This window comes from Papio anubis, chromosome 12 (assembly GCF_008728515.1).
Source record: "Papio anubis isolate 15944 chromosome 12, Panubis1.0, whole genome shotgun sequence".
Lineage (NCBI taxonomy): Eukaryota > Metazoa > Chordata > Mammalia > Primates > Cercopithecidae > Papio > Papio anubis.
Window position 1 is genome coordinate 107,902,575 of NC_044987.1, and position 21,024 is coordinate 107,923,598.

Genomic DNA, 21,024 nt, shown 5'->3' on the forward strand with positions numbered 1-21,024 from the left:
TTCAGTGGCGATATCGGCTCACTGCAACCTCTGCCTCCCGGTTCAAGCTGTTCTCGTGCCTCAGCCTCCTGAGTAGCTGAGATTTACAGGCGCGCGCCACCACGACCGGCTCATTTTTGTATTTTTAGTAGTCAGGGTCTCGAGCTTCTGGTTTCAAGTAATCCGCCTGCCTCGGCCTCCCGAAGTGTTGGAATTACAGGCGTGAGCCACCTTAATGTTTTTATCTAAGTATTTTGAAACCTAATGACTTCTCTGCTCAGATTTTGCAGAATGATTGTTACATTCAATTCAATAAACTTTAACAGCATCTTCTATATGCCCGAAATGAATAGGACGCTCCGTAATCCCTTAACAGGGGTAGAGATGAGGGAACAAAGACATTCAAACCTGCCTGTGATCAATAGTCTCAGTCAACAAGCACCTACTACTGAGTGGCAGGCATTGCCAATAGGAAACACCAGGATGAGAAAGGGGAGTCCTCACCCCTGAGGAGCTCCCAGACTACTGGGACAGAGGGAGAGAAGGCAGCCCCTGATTTTTAATGATAATGCTGTAGAGAATCACCTGGTACTCTGGGAGTATGAGGAGGGTCACTTTTTCCCTCTTCAGAGAAGGGCAGAGGTTTCCTGGAAGAGAGAAAAATTCAAGTGTATTGTGAAACATGATGAGTCAGCAAGAATAAGAGCGTGGGATGAAGATGTTCTAACAGGAGGGAACAGCATGAGCAAATGGGGCAGTGTCTATGGAAACTGGAGCAAAAGCGTCTGTCCACGCGTCCTAGCTCTCCTTTTCTTTTCTTTTCTTTTTTTCTTTTCTTTTCTTACAGGAACTCTGCATCCCGAGATGAATTCACAGCCATGGATTTAGCTGGGTCCTAAGTCCCCGCAGGTGTGACTTTCATGTCCTTTCACAATGCAGACCTTTGTGTGTCAGAACAAGCCCCAGGGAGACCTGGGTTCTAGCTCCACATCTGCTCCCACGTGCAGTATGGCCTTGGGTGGTCCGTGGAAACTCCTGTCTGCTTCCCAGGACCATTGTGAGGCTCAGCTGAGGGAAGTGGAGGAACTTTGAAAATTGTTAAGTCCAAGGTCGGGCGTGGTGGTTCGCGCCTATAATCCCGGCACTTTGGGAGGCCGAGGCGGGCGGATTACCTGAGGTCAGGAGCTGGAGACCAGCCTGGCTAACATGGCGATACCTCGTCTCTAATAAAAATACAAAAATTACCCGGGCGTAGTGGCGTGCGCCTGTAATCCCAGCTACTGGGGAGGCTGAGGCAGGAGAATCACTTGAACCCGGGAGGCGTGAGCCGAGACCGCGCCATTGCACTCCAGCCTGGGCAACAAGAGCGAAACTCCGTCTCAAAAAGATAAAAAGAGAAAATTGTAAGGCCAGGATATAAACAATCAGGTTTGAATCCCAGCTCCACTATTTTTGGCTAAATAACCTTGGGCAAATTACTTAACTAGTCTGTACCTCCATTTCCTCATCTGTTAAATGGAACTCCTAATAGTGGATGTGAGGAACAATGATTTGATATTTGCAAAGAACTTTAACTTTGAACGGTGGACAATAAGTGACAGTTATAATAATGATAACATAATAAAGATTAAAATGATGTCAGGTGCCTGCGCAGGAGTGGATGTTCCAGGCTATAGGAACAGATACCTGAACTTGCTTCCTTAGAACAATGGCAACACTATCCTCTCCAATAGGCCAAAACTCCAATACCTGTTTTACTTCTCTCTGATCTAGTCACTGGCATTTATCCATCCATCTACAAAATTTATTGAGCACCTACTTACACAAGGCCCTGTATGGGGTACTCTATGGGACTCAGGCATGGGTTAGGCTGGCTCGTCTTCACCATTGAGAGGAAAAGACACCCATCTGTGTGATGACAAAAGGTGGGAGAAAGGCCTCTTAAGGGACATGCACATATAAGGTATGTCTCTTCCAAGACTGAGCTCTGCCAACTGTAAGGCTTGCCAGTCTCTTATGAGGATAAAATGAGATGGTATATGTTAGGAGACACCTTGAAGGTGCGAAAGTATGTTATCTGTTTATAATGCCTCTAGAGTTCTGGGCAAGAGGTTCAGGTTTTTCAAATGTCTCCAAAAACCTGCAGTGCATCTTCAAGGGAAGAATTTGGATCCGGAAGGATCAGTTGATTTCCTTCCATGCCCATTCCTTGGGCTTGTTCCTATTTGGACTAGGGACGGTTAATCTCAGAACTACCCCAGCAATCCCTATCTTCCTAGAGCTTAAAGAAGTTCCCGGGCTGGGCGCAATGGTTCATGCCTATAATCCCAGCTCTTTGGGAGGCCAAGGCAGGTGGATCACCTGAGGTCGGGAGTTCAAGACCAGCCTGACCAACATGGAGAAACCCCTGTCTCTACTAAAAATACAAAATTAACCAGGTGTAGTGGCACATGCCTGTGATCCCAGCTACTTGGGAGACTGAGGCAGAAGAATCGCTTGAACCTGGGAGGTGGAGGTTGCAGTGAGCCGAGATCGAGTCATTACACTCCAGCCTGGGCAACAAGAGTGAAACTCTGTCTCAAAAAAAAGAAAAGAAAATAAAATAAAAGAAAAAGAAGAAGAAGAAGAAGAAGTTGTTCCCAGGAACCAGAAACAGAAGAGAATTTCCTGCTTCTTTTGATCAGGAAAGGAATCCTCTCCTGCTTACCCCACAGCCCCCCTTCCTCTGGGTTAGTCTCACACACACACACACACACACCCCTCCTGTACCATAAGCCCTGCCCTTGTGGTTGAGGTGGAGGGATGGATAGAGGCAATCATGGAGACAGGGAGTCCCAGGAGGAGACTGGGGGGATTCCTGCCACAAGAGCAGGAAGATGGCCTGATGAGTGAAGGACCTGCTTCCTCAGCTGGGCTCAGCCACTCACTGACTTCCTTGTTGTGGGACTTTGGACATGAGAAGTAACAGTAACAACAGATAACAACAATAACTAATGTATATTGTATGTGCAAGGATGTATTAGCAGCTTGGGCTGCTATCACAAAATACCACAGGCCAAATGGCTTTAACAACAGGTTTTATTTTCTCACAGTTCTGGAGGCTGGAAGTCCAAGATTAAGATTCCAACTGAGTTGATTTCTGATGAGGGCTGTCTTCCCAGCTTGCGGACGGCTGCCTTCTTGCTATGTCCTCACATGGCCTTTCCTCAGGTGCTTGTGCAGGCAATGTGGGTATTAGAGAAAGTGAGCTCTCCAGTGTCTCTTCTCACATGGACACGAATTCGGTCCGATCAGGGCCCCACCCTGATTACTTCATTTAATCTTAATTACTCTTCAGAGGCCCCATGTCCAAATACAACCACACTGGAGGTTACAACTTCAACATATGAATTTTGAGAGACACAAACATTTATTCCATAACATAGGTTTGTGCTAAGTGCTTGACATGCAGTATCATAATTGATCCATTCAATAATGCTTGCTTAATTTTCTCTCTAACTTCCTAAAATAGGTTATTTTATTGTTACCAGATTTTTTTTTTTTTTTTTGAAACAGAATCTCACTCTGTCACCGAGGCTGGAGTGCAGTGACATGATCATTACTCTCCACAGCCTCAACCTTGCAGGCTTAAGCGATCCTTCCAGCTCAGTCCCCCAAGTAGCTGGGACTACAGGCATGTACCACTATGCCTGGCTAATTTTTGTATTTTTGTAGAGACAGAGTTTCACCATGTTGCTCAGGCTGGTCTCAAACCCCTGGACTCGATTGATCCTCCTGCCTTGGCCTCCCAAAGTGCTGGGATTACAGGCATGAGCCACTGTACCCAGCCTTGTCTCCATTTTATAGGTAAAGAAACGGAGGCTAGGTGACTACTGGCCCAAGGTCACACAGCTGTTCACTCTCTAAGATGGAACTTAAACCCAGAACTACTGACTTCTTGCTTATTAACTGCCACATCTGTCTGGGCCTTAAGTTTTTCATGTTAAAAATGAGGATGAGAAGGCCGGGCATGTTGGCTCACACCTGTAATCCCAGCACTTTGGGAGGCCAAGGCAGGCAGATCATCTGAGGGCAAGAGTTTGAGACCAGCCTGGCCAACATGGTGAAACCCTGTTTCTACTAAAAATACAAAAAAATTAGCCTGGTATGGGAGCATGTACCTGTAGTCCTAGCTACTTGGGAGGCTGAGGCAGGAGAATCGCTTGAACCCAGGAGGTGGAGGTTGCAGCGAGCCAATATTGTGCCATTTCACTCATACTTGGGCAACAAGAGTGAAACTCTGTCTCAAAAAAAAAAAAAAAAAAAGAAGTGAGAATCTCTGCCCTGTCTACTTCATGTGGTTTTACCTGGAAGACTTTGATTCCAGGAAAGTGATGTGCATGTATAAGTTGTTTTCCTTAAGCAGAAAATATCCAGTGATAGAAGTGTTCTAAAATGTGGCTGTCCCAGGTCATTAAAATTAGCCCCCCTTAATCTCAGAACTGGAAGGGAACTTTGAGATCATCTACACTTGACACTTGAACAATGCCGGGGTTAGGGGCATTGACCCCCGTGCTCAGTTGAAAATCCACAGATAACTTTTCACACCCCCAGAATTTAACTACTAATAGCCTACTGTTGAACAGAAGCCTTACTGAGAACATAAAGTTGATTGACATATGTTTTGTATGTTACAGAGATTATATACTGTGTTCTTAAAGTAAGCTGGAGAAAAGAAAATGTTATTAAGGAAATCGTAGGGAAGAGGAAATATATTTACTATTCATTAAGTGGAAGTGGATCATCATCATGTTTTTTTTGTTGTCTTCATGCTGAGAAGGCTCAGGAGGAGGAGGAAGAAGAGGGGTTGGTCTTGCAGTCTCAGGAGTGGCAGAGGCAGAAGGAAATCTACCTGTAATTGGACCTGTGCAGTTCGAGCTCGTGTTCAAGGGTCAACTGCAGTGTTATATAACCACTCCCCACCACATCCCACCCGGTGGGATAAGAAAACAGGTGCCCAGATAGGGGAAATGCCTTGCCCCAGGCCACGGATTAGAACTCAGGGAAACAGTCCTGGTCTACTTACTGCTCCACAGGTTCTTCTCAACAGGCTCAGCCTCAGTCTCATCCATGAATTTTTCCAAACTGGGCCATTTGGTGGGAGCAGCGGGGTTCCACCTCACTGCTAGATTGCCATCAGGGACAGTTGGTATTCAGGAAGCATCCCCTTGTCCTGAACCAGGATATGGTGAGCGCCATGGTCACAGCTGCATGACTCCGGCCCATGCAATTTATAGCCTCCCTACCTTGGTTTTCCAATCCATTTTCCTATGACTAGCAAGTACAGGTGGCAAACTGCTGGCTCAGAAACAAGTTTGATTTTGTAGGCTTTTTGTGGCTTATACATGTTTTAAAATATGAGGTCATAGGGGAACAAAAATACCTTTTTCACTACCCTTCATCGTTCTTAGTTGGGACAGACCCCTGTAACAAAAGACAGATTAAGAGAAAAACAAGTTTATTAACATATACACTTTATAGATACGTGGGAGATACTGAGGGAAATGAGTAAATCTCCAAGAGGTGCCCTAAATACCCTTGCCTGCTGAAGCAAAGAAGAAAAGTGAGGTGGCCAGGAAAAACACCATAAACAAGGGTAAGATTTGTTATGCAGATTTGAGTCCCTGCTTTTTCCCTTCATGAGAGTTTCCAGTGATAGAGGCGTATTTTGGGATGACATATTCTTGTCATATTAGAGTAGCATATCCTGAACTCCATCAATGCAACATTTTTAGAAATGAGAGAACTGGTCAGGTATGGTGGCTCATGCTTGTAATCCTAGCTCTACAAAAATTTCTTTTAAAAATTTGGCCAGGTGCAGTGGCTCATGCTTGTAATCCCAGCACTTTGGGAGGCCGAGGTGGGTGGATCTCTTGAGGTCAGGAGTTCAAGACCAGCCTGGGCCACACGGTGAAACCCCGTCACTACTAAAAATACAAAAATTAGCCGAGCGTGCTGGCACATGCCTGTAACATGCCTGTAATCCCAGCTACTCAAGAGGCTGAGGCACGAGACTTGCTTGAACCCAGGAGGCAGAGGTTGCAGTGAGCCGAGATCATGCCTCTACATTCCAGTCTGGACAAGAGTGAGACTCCATCTCAAAAAAAAAATTAGCCATGAGCAGTGGTGCATGCCTGTAGTCCTAGCTATTCTGGAGGCTGACATGGGAGGATCACTTGAGCCTGGGAGGTTGAGACTGCAGTGAGCCATGATCATGCCACCTAACTCTAGCCTCAGTGACAAAGTGAAACCATATCTCAAAAAAAAAAGCAACCAAAGTACCAATCTAGGAAACTTATTCCAAGCAGCAGAGGATTAATCTCCTTAATATATAAAGAGCACCTACAAATGAATAAAAATATCAACAGCTCTTGGGAGGCCAAGGTGGGTGGATCATCTGAGGTCAGGAGTTTGAGACCAGCCTGGCCAACATGGCAAAACCCCATCTCTACTAAAAATACAAAAATTAGCTGGGTGTGGTGGTGCATGCCTGTAGTCCCATCTACTCAGGAAACTGAGGCAGGGGAATTTCTTGAACCTGGAAGGCAGAGGTTGCAGTGAGCCGAAATCATACCACTGCACTCCAGCCTGGAGACAGAGTGAGACTCTGTCTCAAAAAAAAAAAAAAAGAAGGGCCGGGTGTGTTGGCTCACGCCTGTAATCCCAGCACTTTGGGAGGCCGAGGTGGGCAGATCACCTGAGGTCAGGAGTTCAAGACCAGCCTGGTCAACATGGCAAAACTCTATCTCTACTAAAATACAAAAATTAGCCAGGTGTGGTAGCACATGCTTGTAGTCCCAGCTACTTGGGAGGCTGAGGCAGGAGAATTGCTTGAACCAAGGGGGCAGAGGTTGCGCTGAGCTGAGATCAAGCCACTGCACTCCAGCCTGGACAACAGAGCAAGACCCCATCTCAAAAAAAAAAAAAAAAGAAAACAAAGCATGTAAAAGATAATTCAATGAAAAGAACATATGAATTGTTCCTAAACGTGTGAAAAGATCATCATCTATGCTCATAATAGGAGAAATACACATAAAAAACACACCAAAGTACCATTTTTCATCAGATTGACAAAAAAAATTAATCAATCATGCCACATTATTTTTAATTACATACAAAGATCTAACATGTCACCCAGGGACCATTTCACCCACTGCTCTGTTTGGCCGCCAGTCTCTTGTCTCTCTCTCCTGCAATGGTGAGGTGGATACCCTTTCCTCGGGGAAGAGAAATTCATGGTTTGTTGCCCTTGCCAATAACAAAAATGTTGGAAAGTCGAGTGACAAAGCTGTTGCCACTGGCATCTTTCACACGAACCATGTCAAAAGATCCAGAGTGCCTCTCTCTGTTGGTGATCACACCAATTCTTCCCAGGTTAGCACCTCCAGTCACCATATGCAGGTTACCAGTGTCGAACTTGATGAAATCAGTAATCTTGCCAGTCTCCAAATCAATCTGAATGGTATCATTCACCTTGATGAGGGGACCAGGGTAGCAGATGGTGCGAGCATCCTGAGTGTCCAGATGAGGGATTACTTTGGTGTCCACAAAGATTGTTCTCACTTTGCGCCACTTGTATTTGGCCTCCTCAGGTGTAATATGATATACAGCAAAGCAACCCTTGGTGTCATCGATGAGAGAGAAATTCTCTCCCGTCTTGTCAATGCTGATGACATCCACGAATCCAGCAGAGTAGGTTATATCAGTTCAGACCTTGCCATCGATCTTAATGAACCGCTACATGCAAATCTTTACTTCATCTCCTGTCAGGGCATAGTTAAGTCTATTCCTTAGGAAAATGATGAAGGGGAGACACTCTCTCAACTTGTGGGGACCGGTGGATAGACAAGGAGCAAACACACCGGTCAATTTATGCAGCATCCAATCTTTTGGAGTTGCTGTCTGGTTCAGATGCTTCTTGGGATCACAAGCCATGCTGCATTAGGCATGGAAAGAAAAAAAAAGAATTTTTCTTTAAGTTTGATAATGCATATCTTTGGGAGAGTGTGGGAAAACAGTCACTCTCATATATTCCTGATAGAAATGTAAATGAGATTGCGCTATTGCACTCCAGCCTGGGTGACAGAGCCAGACTCTGTCTCAAAAAAAAAAAGAAAAGAAAAGAAATGTAAATGTATACAATCTCTATGATGAGTAAATTGTCAGTATCTATCAAAATCATAAATATGAATTCCTTTGACCTATCAGTTTTGCCTCTAAGCATTTTATCCAATGGATATATTATCAATGTGTGAAATACTATAAATATAGGCTTGTTTATCATAGCAAAACTTTGGAAGCAATCTCTATGTCTATCAAAAGGGATCTGGCTAAATAATTATGGTACATTCATACAAAGAAATGTCAGGCATGCCAGCGGTGGCTCAAGCCTGTAATCCCAGCACTTTGGGAGTCCAACGCAGGAGGATCCCTTGAGTCCAGGAATTCAAGGCCAGCTTGAGCAACATAGTGAGATCCCATGTCTATTTATTTTATTTTTACTTTTTTCTATTTTTTAAAATAAAATAAAAATAAATAAATATCAGGCAGCTGTAAGCAAGAATAAGGAAGTTGTTTATATATTGATAGAGAAGGCTCTTAAGATAAATTTTAAGGGGAAAAGACAAAATATAGTATCCTGTGAAAAGTATGTTATAATCTGTGTGAATAAAGGAAAAATAACATTTGCCTCATATGTTTAGAACATTTCTGGAAGAATACAAGATACTGGTGACAGTGATGATCTCTGGAGAGGGTAACACGGTGATCAGGTTGGAGGAGATAGAGGGGATTTTTTACTTTATACCCTATTTCCTTTAATTTTGTGAATAAGGTGAATGAACTACCTCTTTAAAAATGGATAACGTTTCAGTCAGGCACGGTGGCTCACACCTGTAATCCCAGCACTTTGAGAGGCAAAGGTGTATGGATTATTTAAGGTCAGACGTTCGAGACCAGCCTGACCAACATGGTGAAACCCTGTCTCTACTAAAAATACAAAAGTTAGCCGGGCAATAGTGGTGCATGACTGTAATTCCAACTACTCGGGAGGCTGAGGCAGGAGAGTCGTTTAAGCCTAGGAGGTGGAGGTTGCAGTGAGCAGAAATCGTGTTGAGCGAGACAGTGAGACTCTGTCTCAAAAAAAAAACAAAAAACAAAAACCCATTTCAATTAAATATAAAGATTCTCTCTTTTTAACCCAAAAAATTTTTGCATTAAAATGTCTATTTCTTTGCTCTCCTAAAAAGAAAAACGTTTTTTAAAAGAAAGTAAAATATTTATTTCTGGTTTCTCTTGAAAAATTAAGTCCAGGCGTGGTGGTTCATGCCAATCTCAAAAAATATTCCCAGTGCTTTGGGAGGCCAAGGCGGGAAGATGACTTGAGGCTAGGAGTTCGAGATCAGCCTGGGTAATATAGGGAAACCTGTCTCTATAAAACTAAAAAAAAAAATTAGCCAGGCATGGAGGCACATGCCTATAGCTACTTGGAGGCTGATGTAGGAGGATTGCTTGAGCCCAGGAGTTGGACGCTGCAGTGAGCCATGATTGTGCCACTGCACACCAGCCTGGAGGACAGATCAAAATTCTGTCTCAAAAAAAAAAAAAAGAAAAGAAAACCATGAGGCTCTTGGCAATACAGGGCCAACATTCCCTCAGGGTAGTCCTTGGCTGGAGCTCAGCAGGGCTGCCACTCTACACCAGGAATGTGTACCCCTGTATGCCACAGTCTTCATCACCTCCTATTTTTCCTGGCCTAGCCAGCATCATCTGTTTGTTTGTTTTTTTGTTTGTTTGTTTGTTTGTTTTTTTAGCCATTTGGCCTTGTAAGGTAACAGGTGTTCTGAGTCTCTTTTCACTTGTTAACCTCCTACCTCTGATTCTTTCCTTTCCTTAGGGTCAGGGTTTCTTATGCTCCACGACATCTGTGGCCTTTGCAGGCACAGTTGTGCACCTGTCCTAGAAGGTGTGGCAGTGGCTGGCTGCTGCTCAGGTCTCTCTCAGGTACTTCATGGGGGAGAATTATTGTCATCTACCACCCCTGAATCAGACAAACTTTTTTTTTTTGAGGTGGGGTCTCACTGTGTTGCCCAGGTTGGCATGCAGCAGCTATTCACAGGCACATAGGCATAACCAGAGCACCCTACAGCCTTGAACTCTTGACCTCAAGCAATCTTCCTGCCTTAGCCTCCAGGGTAACTGGGACTACAAATGCAGGCCACCGTGCCTGGCTATAAACATCTTTTTTCACAGCTCTGTCTGGGTTGGGGGAGGCTCAATTACAGAGTTGGAGAGAATCTTAGAGACTTCCTAAAAAAAGTCAAGAAATATATTAATAAATGGGGGGGAAGGCTTTTCAGACACTGTAGATGGCATGGCACCATATCTGTGTGTTCAAAGACAACAGCATAGGCTGGGCACAATGGCTCGTACCTATAATCCCAGCACTTTGAGAGGTCGAGGCAGGAGGATTGCTTGAGGCCAGGAGTTCCAGACCAGCCTAGGCTACATAGTGAGACTCTGTCTCTAAAAAAAATTTAAAAATTAGCCAGGTATAGTGGCACGTGCCTATAATCCCAGCTATTTGAGAGGCTGAGGTGAGAGGATCACTTGATCCTGGCAGGTCGAGGCTGCAGTCTGCTGTAATCGTGTCACTGTACTCCAGCCTGGGTGACAGAGCAGGACCTTGTTTCAAAAAACTAAGCAAGGCCAGGCACGGTGGCTCACGCTTGTAATCTCAGTACTTTGGGAGGCCAAGGCGGGCAGATCATGAGTTCAGGAGTTCAAGACCAGCCTGGCCAACATGGTGAAAACCCATCTCTACTAAAAATACAAAAATTAGCTGGGTGTGGTGGTGTGTGCCTGTAATCCCAGCTACTCAGGAGGCTGAGGTAGGAGAATTGCTTGAACTGGGACCCAGGAGGTAGAGGTTGCAGTGAGGCGAGATTGCCCCACTGCACTCCAGCCTGGCGACAGAGCGCGAGTCCATCTCAAAAAAACAAACCACAACAACAAAATAAAAAACTCCTACAATATATACATTTATGTTGGCATGTTAGAGACTAACCTGGAAAGGTACCTAAACACCTGATAGAGTGGTTATCGATTTGGGAGGAAAACAATTTTGTCTACATACAGCGTATCCTTTCATGTCTGCCTTTCACTGTCTTTAAGTTATTACAGAGGCTTCATTGACTTACTTCCCCTCACCCCATGGAAGAACCAATTTGCCTTTATTTATGTATTCATCTCAATGCTCTTGATCTATAAATGTGTCTGTTTTCAGAATCTCTTTTGATTCTAACATCTCTTTGATTCTAACATTTGTCTGGTTCTCTCATTGATAAAAGAGTAGAATGAAATCTTTAACAAGTGTTCGTATTGTATCTATATGAGAGTCATTATTTTACCTTTTTCTGAAACTTATCTTTGAACAATTATAGTCTAACTTGCAAGGATGCTTAAGAAATGGATAAGAGTGATTTATCAGTTTGAAGAAGGAAACCAGGGGTCTAGGGATGGAGTAGAAAGGAGACTTACTTTCCACTGTTTTGCACATTAAATTTTTCATACTACAAAATTTAAATAGAAATATTCTTTTCTTTTCTTTTTTTTTGAGAAGGAGTCTCGCTCTGTTGCCCAGGCTGGAAGGCAGTGGCGCCATCTCAGCTCACTGCAACCTCCGCCTCCCAGATTCAAGCAATTCAAGTAATTCTCCTTCCTCAGCCTCCCGAGTAGCTGGGACTACAGGCTTATGCCACTACACCTAGCTAATTTTTGTATTTTTAGTAGAGACAGGGTTTCACCACGTTGGCCAGGTTGGTCTCAAACTCCTGACCTCAAGTGGTCCACCTGCCTCGGCCTCCCAAAATACTGGGATTACAGGTGTAAGCCACCGTGCCCGTCAAAAATTTGAATAGAAATTTTCAATAGAATAAGTATCCATTCAAAACTATAAACAAGTACAATTTTTATATTCTTTTTTTCAAAGAATTAATTAAAAATAAAACTAGTTAAATAGAGGGAACTAAAAATAGGAACCATAACCTAGTGAGTAAAAATATGGGATTTAAGGTCAGCCAAAGTTGGATTTAAGGCTCTGACATTTTCTTTCTTTTTTGGTGGGAGACAGAGTTTCCCTCTTGTTGCCCAGGCTGGAGTGCAGTGGGCAATCTCGGCTCACTGCAACCTCTGCCTCCCAGATTCAAGGGATTCTACTGCCTCAGCCTCCCAAGTAACTGGGATTACAGGCACCCACCACCACGCCCGGCTAATTTTTGTATTTTTAGCAGAGACGGGGTTTCACCATGTTGTCCAGGCTGGTCTCAAACTCCTAACCTCAGGTGATCCACCTGCCTTGGTCTCCCAAAGTGCTGGGATTACAAGCGTGAGCCATCGCACCGAGCCCTAAAGGTCTGACATTTTCTAAGTGACTTTGGGCAAATTACTTAACCTCTTTAAGCTGTAGTTTATTCGTTAAGTGGAGATAATGATACCTTGTTTCCAATGTCACTGTGAGGAAAAAATGAGATTTGCATATTAAATTTTCCAGCCCGGGGGCTGGCATATGGTAAACACTCACATCAAACCTGGACCACAATCATATAATAGACATAACTGTCATTGTCATCATCATCAAATCCAGTGTCTCCCAAGTACAGGATGGATCCGACAAAGGCCTGTCAAGCAATTTTAGGTGGTATTAAATAACAAAAACAAACAAAAAATCACAGATTGAGAACGTTTTTTTCCTTTTCAGTTTCTTTTGATCCTCTTTGATTTCTCAAGGACTAAGTGTCAGTTTAATGCTCTTCATTCTTTTTTTTTTTTTTTTTTTTGAGGCGAATCGCTGTATCACCAGGCTGGAGTACAGTGGCCCGATCTCAGCTCACTGCAAGCTCCACCTCCGGGTTCGCCATTCTCCTGCCTCAGCCTCCGAGTAGCTGGAGCTACAGAAGCCCGCCACCACGCCCGGCTAATTTTTGTATTTTTTAGTAGGAGGCGGGGTTTCACCATGTTAGCCCGGTTGGTGTGATCTCCTGACCTGCATTGATCCATCCCGATGCGGCCTCCCAAAGTGCTGGGATTACAGGCTTGAGCCACCGCGCCCGGCCAATGCTCTTCATTCTTTAATAGCTAACACATGCTAACTCCATTTTTAACACGGAAGGAGGAGGCTTTACTACAGAGATGTCAGCAGGCAGAATCAGCTAGAATTTAGTAATACCATTCTGTTTTCGCTGCGTTTATTTTACAGTTTCATTCATTCCAGGGCTACATTTGGACTTTCATGGGCCCTAAGCATTTTTGCCTTGGTGAATCTCTTTCTTCATAGTAAGACCCCATCTCTAAAAAAAAAATTAAAATTAACTATGTGTGGTGGCATGTACCTGTAGTCGCAGCTACTCAGGAGGCTGAGGCAAGAGGATTGCTTGAGCCCAGGAGGTCGAGGGTGCAGTAAGCTGTGATTATGCTACTTATGCTACTGCACTCCAGCCTGGGCAACAGAGTGAGACTCCTGCCTAAAAATTTTTTTTTTGAGATGGAGTCTCACTCTGTCACCCAGGCTGTAGTGCAGTGGCGTGATCTCGGCTTGCTGCAACCTCTGCCTCCTGGGTTCAAGCGATTCTCCTGCCTCGGCCTCCTACACTGAGTAGCTGAGGTTACAGGTGCGCATCACCATGCTCAGCTAATTTTTATATTTTTAGTAGAGACGAGGTTTCACCGTGTTGGCCAGGCCAGTCTCAAACTCCTGACCTCAGGTGATCGGCCCGCCTTGGCCTCCCAAAGTGCTGGGATTACAGGCATAAGCCACTGTGCCCAGCCAAAAAAATTATTTAAAATTATATCTTATGATTGCATTGGTATAAATAAGAATATAATCCTGGCTAGATTCATCATTATTATTATTATTATTATTATTATTTTAGAGAGAGTTTCACTCTGTCACCCAGGCTGGAGTACAGTGGTGCGATCTCAGCTCACTGCAACCTCCGCCTCCTGGGTTCAAGCTATTCTCCTGCCTCAGCCTCCCGAGTAGCTGGGATTACAGGTGTCCACTACCACGCCCGGCTAATTTTTTGTATTTTTAGTAGCGACGGGGCTTCACCATGTTGGCCAGGCTGGTTTTGAACTCCTGACTTCAAGTGATCCACCCGCCTCAGCCTCCCAAAGTGCTAGGATTACAGGCGTGAGCCACCATGCCTGGCCTTATTTTTATTTTATTTTATTATTATTATTATTATTATTTTTTTTTTAAACAAGGTCTCACTCTGTTGCCCAGGCTGGAGTGCAGCGGCGTGATCTTGGCTCACTGCAACCTTCACCTCCCAGGTTCAAGCAATTCTCGTGCCTCAGCCTCCTGACTAGCTGGGATTACAGGCGCCCACCACAATGTCTGGCTAATTTTTGTATTTTTAGTAGAGACAGGGTTTCACCATGTTGGCCAGGCTGAACTCAAACTCCTGAGCTTAAGTGATCTATGCTCTTGGCCTCCCAAAGTGCTGGGATTACAGGTGTGAGCCACGGCACCAGGCCTTATTATTTATGCATTGCTATTATATTTATTTTTTTCCTCCTAATTTGAAAAGAAATTACAATTAAAACATTTCCATTGGTCCCCGAAAAGCCAATAGACTCAAGGTCCTGTGCCTGGTTGGCCCTGATCTATTCTATTTATGAAGAGTGCTGCCAGTTCTCCATTTATAGAGGAGACATCGTTTCCTTTGTATGTGTATTCAAGTAAACAAAAATGAGTCCATTAAACAACAGGAAACTCAATAATAGTACAAGGGGTAGTAATAATATGGCAAAAATGAAAGCCCTTCGTTTTACAGAGGAGAAGAGACTGAGGTCTAGGGATATAATACCTTGTGGAGGCGCGACAGAAATTCCTAGGCTGTCGGAACCCTTCAGGACACTTTGCAGCTCCCCGAGCACATTCCTGGGAATGAGATGATCCCTCCCTAGCAGGCAGGGACCAACCCCACAGTGATGCGGGAAGCTCCCAAGTTACCCCACAGCCTGCCCTTGCCAAGACCTAGGGCTTAGGCAGTAGGCTTCCTGGAGGACCCTCAGAGAAAACTACTTCAGAATTGGGTTTTGCTCCCATCAGAACACACTTTAAAACCATTCGAAGGCCAACAAAGGACAAAGTTCCTTTAAATCCAAGCTGACTCACCTTGTTAAAAAAAAGAAAAAGAAAAAGAAAAAGAAAAAAATGAGGGAGCTTTGAAGAAGTGTAAATTAGCATTCAAACTAGGGGGCTTCTTCAAAGGCCTGAAGACTGACTCCTGTCACCCAGGTAACCACGTCCTGATCAGAGGACACATCCCTGAGGTAGAAAGCAGGGCCCCTGACTTCCGCATCCCCGCCCCGGGGTTTTCGTTCTCGCCTACTCTTCTATTTTAACCTAACGGAGAAGAGGCTGAAGAAAAAGTCCAGAGGCCTAGCAGGAGAGCTGGAATCCACCAATGGGTGTGATTTCCGGGTCAGCTTTCCAGGTCAGCTATCTGGATGGCAAATTAGAATGGCGGTGGGAGATGAAAGTGTCCTCTTTGAAAATGCGGACAGAGGAAAAAGTCCTGTGAGTTAAGAGCTTTGCCACTAGTCTAAGCTGTTCTGTAGCCTGAAGCAGAACCTAGAAAGGCCCTACGAAGCTTCTGACTACATGAAAAGACCCAGCCGGGTTGGAATCCTAAATGAACACTAAACTGAGCAAGTAAACCTGGGATGAGGTTAAGCCATGATGGAATACAACTGGGGGCTGGAGAGAAAGCATCGGTCTGGCTCTGTGTGTCATGGTGGTTTTTAAAGCAATTTTTGCCAAAAGATCATTTTGTCGTAGCACTCACATAAATGTAGGCAACTCATGTGTTTACGTTTTCTGTATCTATGTGATAAACTGGTGTGGAAAATGAAAATAACCCAAGACAAGAAGTTATAATGATCGGATGACTGAAGTACACTGGGGTGGGGGCCGTGGAGTCCAAAACATGCCTTCAACCTGAAGTGTTAATATTCTCCTGGCGCAGCTGTTTCTCTGGAATTTGGGGGAGGTCCTGCTCTCCCCGCTCCATCCCCATCTCCACGCAGTATCTTTGTGTCTCTTCTCTCTTTTTCTTTTTCTTATCAGTTACCTAGACGAGGTAACAAGCACCACCAGTCTCCTGGCAGCAGCTGCTAGAAGAGGCTGTAGAAATGGGTAGTGTATAGGAGAAAATAACTGCTAGAAGGCACAGTTGGACCATTTAATCTGTGTCCTTGATAGCCAATATCAAAGGACCTTGCTCATTCAATCATTCAACAAATATCTATTGAGTTTCTGCTGTGTGCCAGCTGGTGGGCTGAAAGGAAGTTGCACAGACCAGAAATGGAATCTGAGCCTCCCACAAGGCAGGCAAGAATTCTGACCCTGAACCACAATGGACATCCCCATGAGTGCCCCACAGTAGCCCCCAGCCACAGCAGAAGTTAGCAGGTGGCACCAGTGTGCACAGTCTGCTTCTTTTAACACCCCACTCTTCCTGTTTTTTGGTATTCTTCTTCCTTTCACTTACTCAGATGAAGGAGGGAGACATATTAGAAAGATGGAATTGTTAGGGGGCCAACAGATGGGCCTCTCACGTGGCCTCTGACTAGGTGAGGAACTTTTTTTGTGCTGGGTTGATTCTCAGTTAATTCACCCATCCCCTCTCCCAGACATACACGTCATCATTACTAATCATTATGCACAATCACTTGAGATTCTTGGAAGATTTCTTGTGGCCTTTGTCAGGGACCCCTGCGCTCCAACTTCTGTCTTCTGGCTTAGGCAAGGTGTATACATTCATTTAACAAACATTTATGAAATATCTTATAGGGCAGGCGCAGAGACTCACGCCTGTAATTCCAGCACTTTGGGAGGCCAAGGTGGGCGGATCACTTGAGGTCAGGAGTTTGAGACCAGCCTGGGCAACATGGCGAAACCTCGTCTCTAGAAAGAATACAAATATTAGCCAGGTGTGGTGGTGTGTGCCTGTAGTCCAAGCTACTCAGAAGGCTGAGGTGGGAGGATCATTTGAGCCTGGGAAGTTGAGGCTGCAGTGAGCTGAGATCACACCATTGCACTACAGCCTGGGTGACAGAGACCCTGTCTAATATATATGTGTGTGTGTGTGTGTGTGTGTGCGCGCATGTACTTTCTAGATGGTAAGCACAGTACCATGTGCCAAAGATACAATGGTAAATAAGAGAGAAAAGAGGACAATAATCCAGCAAAGAGCAAATGAGCAAATGAAACGATTGTCCCTCTTGTGATCAATGTGATTTGGAAAACCAAAGAGACATGATAGTAGAGAATAAGGAGGGTTGTCAGAAAGGTTTATCTGCAGAGAAACTTTTAAAGATGCCAAACTGTGGAGGGGAAATGTGGGGTTGGAGCCCCCACACAGAGTGCCCACTGGCACAGTGGCTCACGCCTGTAATCCCAACACTTTGAGAGGCTGAGGCAGGTGTATTGCTTGAGCTCAGGAGTTTGAGAGCAGCCTGGGCAACATGGTGAAACCCCAGCTCTACAAAAAATTTTAAAGTTAGCCAGGCATGAGGGCACACACCTGTAGTCCCAGCTACTCAGTGGCCTGAGGTGGGAGGATTGCTTGAGCCTGGGAAGTGGAGGTTGCAGTGAGCCTAGGTGGTGCCACTGCACTCCAACCTGGGGGACAGAGGAGACCCTGTCTCAAAAAAAAAAAGAAAGAAAGAAAGTTGCTGAAAGAGCAGTCCTGTCAGAGAGAACAGCAAAGGTATTGATATGGTTTGACTCTGTGTCCCTACCCAAATCTCATGTCGAATTGTAATCCTCTATGTTGAGGGAGGGACCTGGTGGGAGGTGATTGGATCATGGGGGCAGAATTCCCCCTTGCTGGTCTCATGATAGTGAGTAAGTTCTCACAAGATCTGACAGTTTGAAAGTGTGTGGCACTTCCCTCTTGTCTAGCTTTCTCTCCTGCCACCATATGAAAACAGGCTTGCCTCCCTTTTGCCCTTCTGCCATGAAGGGCTTTAGCTCAGGCAATTGCTTCAGAGGGTTGCAAGCCCCAAGCCTTGGCAGCTTCCATGTCATGTTGGGCCTGTGGATGCGCAGAAGGCAAGAGTTGCAGTTTGGGAACCTCCACTTAGATTTCAGAGGATGTATGGAAATGCCTGGTGTCCAGGCAGAAGTCTTCTGCAGGGGCACAGCCCTCCTGGAGATCCTCTACTAGGGTAGTGTGGAGGGGAAATGTGGAATTGGAGCCCTTACACAGAGTCCCCACTAGGTCACTGCCTAGTGGAGCTGTAAGAAGAAGACCACCATCCTCCAGACTCCAGAATGGTAGACCCACCAACAGCTTGCACTGTGCTCCTAGAAAAGCCACAGGCACTCAACATCAGCCCGTGAAAGCAGCCACGGGAGCTGTACCCTGCAGGGCCACAGGGGTGGAGCTGCCAAAGGCCTTAGGAGCCCACCCCTTGCCTCAGCCTCCCGAGTAGCTGGGATTACAGGCGCCCGCCACCTCGCCCGGCTAGTTTTTTGTATTTTTAGTAGAGACGGGGTTTCACCGTATTAGCCAGGATGGTCTCGATCTCCTGACCTCGTGATCCGCCCGTCTCGGCCTCCCAAAGTGCTGGGATTACAGGCTTGAGCCACCGCGCCCGGCCTCAAGCAGTTCTTTATAGCAATGTGAGAAAGGACTAATACAGGTATTCTAGAAACTTTCAGAAGGCCAGGCACTAGATGTAATAAGACGAGTTGAGTAATACGGGCAGAGGTTGGACAGGGAGGCAGAGGTCAGCTTGGACCTAGTCTTGTAGGCCAGGGTCAAAAGTTTAGATTTTATTACAAGAGTGAAGAGAAAGGCTCATAAATGACTTATCATAAGAATGGTCTCCTGGCTGGGTGCATTAGCTCACCTGTAATCCCAGCACTTTGGGAGGCTGAGGTGGGTGGATCACCTGAAGTCGGGAGTTTGAGACCAGCCTTGCCAACCCCGTCTCTACTAAAAAATAAAAATAAAAAATAAAAAATTAGCCTGGCATGGTGGTGAGCACCTGTAATCCCAGCTACTTGGGAGGCTGAGGCATGAGAATTGCTTGAACCCAGGAGGCGGAAGTTGCAGTGAGCTGAGATTGTGCGACTGTACTCCAGCCTGGGCAATTGATCGAGACCCTGTCTCCAAAAAAAAAAAAATGATCTCCCATGGAAAACCAATTTATATTGGTTATAATGTATTATATTATATTAGTTATTATAATTCTGTCTGTGGATTGAAGAATATCTGGAAGGGATAGAGTGGAAACATGGAAACCAGGCAGGAGGCTATTCAGTGGCCCAGGTGGAGAGATGGTTGTGGCTAGATTGGGGTTGTGGCCCCAACGATGGAGAGAACTGAGTGGATTCAGGATACATTTTGAAAATACTACCAAAAGGTCTGATGATGGGCTGGATGTAGGGAAAGATCAATCTCTTCTAGTCCCTCTGGGTGAGAGGCTAATTCAACTTCTACCACCTCCTATGGTGACCTGAGGTGGAGATAAAGGGTTCAAATTAGGACCAAAGATTGAAGACCTAAACCCAATCAAGTTCAAGGAACCTGGAACTGAAAAGTAAATACAAAATCTGAGACTTTTAGGCCAGTGGTAAAACTAGGCCTTGTTACATAAAGCAGAGAGAAAATGAGGCCCAAAAATTATTACTTTTTTTTTTTTTTTTGAGACGGAGTCTTGCTCTGTTGCCCAGGCTGGAGTGCAGTGGTGTGATCTCAGTTCACTGCAACCTCTGCCTCCCAGGTTCAAGCAATTCTCCTTCCTCAGCCTCCTGAGTAGCTGGGATGACAGGCACACACCACCATGCCTGGCTAATTTTTGTATTTTTAGCAGAAACGGGGTTTCACCATGTTGGCCAGGCTAGTCGCAAACTAGTGATCTGACCTTGTGATCTGCCCGCCTCGGCCTCCCAAAGTGCTGGGATTACAGGCAAGAGCCACTGTGCCCTGCCACAAAAATGATTTTTTTAATGATATAAATTGAACTAAAATATACACAGTGTTCAATAGCAGAAAAAAAAATCAAGATCCTGGGAATAAAATAAACAAAAATAGGTGGAATACATCTTCAGAGCAAACTATATAACTGTATTAGTCTGTTTTCACACTGCTGTAAAGAACTGCCCGAGACTGGGTAATTTCGAAAGGAAAGAGGTTTAGTTGACTCACAGTTGTGCATGGCTGGGGAGGCCTGGGGAAACTTACAGTCATGGCAGAAGGTGAAGGGGAAGCAAGGCACCCTCTTCACAAGGTGGCAGGAAGAAGTGCTGAGCAAAGAGGGAAGAGCCCCTTATAAAACCATCAGAACTGGTGAGAACTCACTCACTATCAGGAGAACAGCATGTGGGAACCTGCCCCCCTGATTCAATTACTGCCACCTGGTCTCTCCTTTGACACGTGGGGATTATGGGGATTGTGAGGATTACAATTCAAGATGAGACTTGGGTGGGGACACAAAGCCTAAACACATCAACAACTGTATTGAGAAACAGGCCGGGCGCGGTGGCTCCCACCTGTAATCCCAGCAGAGAAACATTAAGGAAGATCCGAATAGTTGGAAAGCTATAACATGTTCATGGATTAGAAGACTTACTATTACAAAGATGTCAATTCACCCCCGAAATGATCTATAGATGTAAGGTAATGCCAGTCAAAATCTCAACATATTTTTGCCTTTTATTTCGTGGAACCTGGTAAGCTGATTCTAAGCATATATGGAAATTCAGGGATCAAGAATAGCAGAGATCTTCTTGAAGGAGAATAAAATGTGAGGATTTGATCTACTGAATATCAGAACTTAAACATGGTGCTGTCACAATTTTTTTGTTGTTGTTGTTGTTTTTGAGATGGAGTTTCGCTCTTGTTGCCCAGGCTGGAGTGCAATGGTGCAATCTCACCTCACTGCAACCTCCACCTCCCCGGTTCAAGTGATTCTCCTGCCTCAGCCTCT

General features: G+C 45.0%; 1 pseudogene; it reads right to left on the bottom strand.

Moving 5' to 3' along the window:
- Positions 1–7,104: 7,104 nt before the first annotated feature.
- On the bottom strand, positions 7,105–8,412 carry LOC101020147 (annotated as a pseudogene).
- Positions 8,413–21,024: the final 12,612 nt, after the last annotated feature.